The following is a 5,000-nucleotide window of genomic DNA, read 5'->3' as shown; positions in this document are numbered from 1 at the left end:
CATCACATGGCATGTCCCAGATGAAAAATAGCATCCGCTCTCGGAGAAGCAATCTGGCTGTTAGTGCGCTGCATCCTCTCCCCATCTCTCATTTCATCCTCTCCCATCCCTTTCTCCTCCGAGGGTACTACCAGCCTGTCTCCTAACTCAGTCCTGGAGTGTGTGTGTGTGTGTGTGTGTGTGTGTGTGTGTGTGTGTGTGTGTGTGTGATAGTTAAAGTGTAATGATGTGTGTTTATGTGTGAATGCTTGTGGAAAGATTGTGGAAATATGTCTTTGTGTGTGTTTGTGGAAAATATTTTGTGATTTTGTGTGTGCTTGTGTACAGTATGTGCTCCTAATACTGTTCCACCCACCCACATACACACACACACACACACACACACACAGACACAGAGACACACACACACACACACACACACACACACACAAATGCATATCTTCAAGGTTTCACCACTGGTTTCTGCACTCTGAACAAACAGCTAAAGCAATGTGCTGTTCCAAGTTCATTTAATCCCTTGCAGCATGAGAGAAACAAACAGATGATTATCCAGGCCATGGTCAGGGTGAATGCCACCAGCCTACACCCCTAGTTTGGCCCTCTATCAAACACACACACAAACAGACACACACATCCACACACACACACACACACACACACTCTAACACACAGACACACACACACACACACATGGTGTGCACCAGGGACGTGCACAGGAATTTTGAGGGGCAGTTGTTCTGACCTGAAAAAAGGGCACCCCCCCAAACACTGTTGAAGCTACGGCATGGCGTTAGCAAGCTGGAAGAATGTCAAACAGCCCCATAAATCACAGCAGACTTTATTATTGGTTACAATGATGGTCTAATCAGATAATGTGTATATCTCGCTAGGTTTTTGAAAAAAAAAAAAAAAATCTATGTAAAAAAAAAAAAAACCCTCAAATAAATGACAGTTGTAAACAAACAGCAGCTGCTGGTAGAGCTTTTGTCCCCTTCTCTTTTCTTTCCTCAGCTGCTTGATAGAACTGCCACACTGGGTAACGGGCTATAGAAAGGATGCATCAGTGCTGCCTTCTAAAATGACCGCTACATATGTGACAGTGAGCATAGTCAACTGAGCTAACGGACCCTACATATGTGACAGTGAGCATAGTCAACTGAGCTACATATGTAACAGTCAGCATAGTCAACTGAGCTAACGGACCCTACATATGTGACAGTGAGCATAGTCAACTGAGCTACATATGTAACAGTGAGCATAGTCAACTGAGCTAATGGACCCTACATATGTAACAGTAAGCATAGTCAACTGAGCTAATGGACCCTACATATGTGACAGTAAGCTAATGGACCCTACTGTACATATGTGACAGTAAGCTAACGGACCCTAGATATGTAACCAGGGTGCGATTTGTAGGGGGGTGGGGGTGGGGGGGATTTCCCCCCCTCTAGTCTTGATATCCTCCCCTCTGCTTAATTATTTTCATCGCCGGGGGGGACAACATTTATCCCCCTCTGCCCCTCATATTGATTAATGCTACTTCATATAAGTAAAGCGCTGCAACGTGAGAACAGTCTAGTAGGCTAGCCTACATAATTAATAATCTGACATCAGAAATGCACTGTCACCGTCAGCACTCATGCTGCTGACACAGTGGCTGCGTGATAACTTAATTTGGCCTTGATCGTGCAGGACATTTCAGAATGTCGACTGTGTAATCCATCATAAATGGCTAGTTTCAATGGAAAAGTTAGCTGGACAAATGAAAGAAAACGAGAAGGATTCAGTGAAGCATATCGTCATATTTTAGAACCTTCAAAATTAGAAAACTGATGCAACTGAGTAGAAGTAGGCTTACATTAAATGAGGAGATATTAGCTGAAAGTCACAAAAAGTGTTACAGAAATTGCTTGGCATCGCTTATTCAATGGCTCTCTACCGAAACACCTGTAGTTTGCGGAGGACGAACGAGAAAGCACTCGTTTGATAAATCAGCCAGTAGGCTAGGCCTAGTAGACAAATAACTTTGATAAATAATCTGTACTGCACAAACTAATGTTGGTGGGTATTTAAACTATCTAGCAGGTGTTTTAACAGCTGCAAGAAATAGAAGCTTCATGGTCTTTATGTTCTGGTTCGTAAATTATTTTCATAAAACTTCAAGTTGCTCTATAACTTTACTCTCCAAACTCTTCACTGCACTGTAGCCAATTAACTGACAGTATGATAGGCTATTTATTTTCTGTAGGCTACAATAAAAACTTTTATTTTTTCAACTTTTGCAATATTACGCACTTGGCTACTGAACGCAAATCAGCAGGAGAGAGAATGCACGTAGCCTACAGTACGCAGTGTGTAGCGCAATGTGTAGGCTATTTGTTTACCAACTAACACTGTTAGCCAATTCACTAACTCAAGACTTCAGTGCCATCATATGCAACGTTTTTTTACATAACAAATACAGAAAGGATGAAGGCAGCAAAAGTAGAGGAGTCATTTCAGATGGGGCAAGAACAAGGTGAATTTGTATGCTTGTCAAAACGTAGTCCTACCCTGCATTAGAGAAGCTGATCATCATACCAGGCACACTCGCTGTTTAAAGTCATACACCACGGTAAACTAAAACTAAGATAAAGGTAAATGTTACAAAGGTGGCAAAATGATGACATGTCATGACATTACTAGGCTATGAATCGTTCATTCATTTAAAAAATAAAAAAAAACATCGCACCCTGTATGTAACAGTAAGCTAACGGACCCTACATATGTTACAGTAAGCATAGTCAACTGAGCTAACACACTCTACATATGTAACAATGAGCTAAAGGACCCTACATATGTGACAGTAAGCATAGTCAACTGAGCTAACACACTCTACATATGTAACAGTAAGCATAGTCAACTGAGCTAACGGACCCTACATATGTAACAGTAAGCATAGTCAACTGAGCTAACGGACCGTACATATGTGACAGTAAGCAGAGTCAACTGACCCTACATATGTGACAGTAAGCATAGTCAACTGACCCTACATATGTGACAGTAAGCATAGCCAACTGACCCTACATATGTGACAGTAAGCATAGTCAACTGACCCTACATACTGACCCTACATATGTGACAGTAAGCATAGTCAACTGACCCTACATATGTGACAGTAAGCATAGTCAACTGAGCTAACGGACCGTACATATGTGACAGTAAGCATAGTCAACTGACCCTACATACTGACCCTACATATGTGACAGTAAGCATAGTCAACTGACCCTACATATGTGACAGTAAGCATAGTCAACTGACCCTACATATGTGACAGTAAGCATAGCCAACTGACCCTACATATGTGACAGTAAGCATAGTCAACTGACCCTACATACTGACCCTACATATGTGACAGTAAGCATAGTCAACTGACCCTACATATGTGACAGTAAGCATAGTCAACTGAGCTAACGGACTGTACATATGTGACAGTAAGCATAGTCAACTGACCCTACATACTGACCCTACATATGTGACAGTAAGCATAGTCAACTGACCCTACATATGTGACAGTAAGCATAGTCAACTGACCCTACATAGTCAACTGAGGAAACTTTTCATGCCTTTCCTTTCCGTCCAGCATGCACATCTCTCTCACATCTCATCACAAGAACAAACTCTAAAGTAGCTCACTAGCATCCACAGCTGTTAAATGAGTCTCAGCCAAACACACACACACACACACACACACACACACACACACACACAACACACACACACACACACACACACACACACACACACACACACACACACACACACACACACACACACACACACACACAAACACACTCACACACACACAAAAACACACACACACACACACACACACACAAACACACACACACACACACACACACACACACACACACACACACACACACACACAAACACACACGTTTTAGCTCCAGCGCCAGCTTTCTATGTCTTATTGTATTTTGGTGTGCCATTGTTAGGATCTGCTGCTCTGCCTTCATCTGTTGTTGTTTTGCTGTTTGCTGATTGTGTTGTGTGTGTGTGTGTTTGTTTGTTTGTTTGTTTGCATACGGTAGGCTGCACAATGAAGCTCCTTTGTTTCTTTCCTTCTCCTCACACCTAATACATTCACATCAAGCCTTTCTTTTGCAATGGTGGCCAATTACGTCAGGCATCATCTGGCCTGACAACCCATTCATTCCAATTACAGTGGCCAGAGCACGAGCAAGAGTAAGCAAAACAATAGTAAGTGGAATTGATTGCGTCTCAGCACCGCTATCTGCACCTGTCAATTGACAAACTGATGTTGAGCAACTGTTGCCAGTATTCAATTTGGGTGCCAGGGTACCTAGGAGTGTGTGTGTGTGTGTGTCTGTTTGTGTGTGTGTGTGTGATAGAAATTAGATGAAGGACAAAATCGTCTTTTGTGAGTGAGTGTGAGTGTGCACATGTGAGTGTGTGTGTGTGTGATAGAAATTAGATGATGGACAAAATCGTCTTTTGTGAGTGAGTGTGCACATGTGAGTGAGTGTGTGCTTTTTGTGTGTGTGAGTGTGTGCGTGCGTGCGTGCGTGCGTGAGAGTGTGTGTGTGTGTGTGTGTGTGTGTGTGTCTGTTTATGCAGTGGGGAGAGTGTTTGGCACTTGTAAAAGCAGCAGTGTCTGGCTGAAGTACTAAGCTGACAGCTCTGTTTTGTGGCTGCAGTCAGTGCAGCTCTGCTCTGCTTACCTATTCTAACCCTACACCACTCTATATATTACCCCCTACACCACTCTATATATTATTCCCTACACCACTCTATATATTAACTCTATATATTACTCCCTACACCACTCTATATATTAACTCTATATATTACCCCCTACACCACTCTATATATTATTCCCTACACCACTCTATATATGATTCCCTACACCACGCTATATATTAACTCTATATATTACTCCCTACACCACTCTATATATGTCACTCTATATATGCCAC

At 42.3% G+C, this 5,000-nt stretch overlaps 1 protein-coding gene across 1 annotated transcript in view; it reads right to left on the bottom strand.

The window, feature by feature from the left end:
* The window catches only part of LOC121689349 (neurexin-3-like), a 561,367-nt gene that overhangs the window by 368,158 nt on the left and 188,209 nt on the right, over positions 1–5,000 (bottom strand).

The sequence above is a fragment of the Alosa sapidissima genome, chromosome 18 (assembly GCF_018492685.1).
Source record: "Alosa sapidissima isolate fAloSap1 chromosome 18, fAloSap1.pri, whole genome shotgun sequence".
NCBI classification, from domain to species: Eukaryota; Metazoa; Chordata; class Actinopteri; order Clupeiformes; family Clupeidae; genus Alosa; species Alosa sapidissima.
Note: the sequence above shows the minus strand (reverse complement) of the source record. Positions and strands in the feature narration are given on the sequence as shown.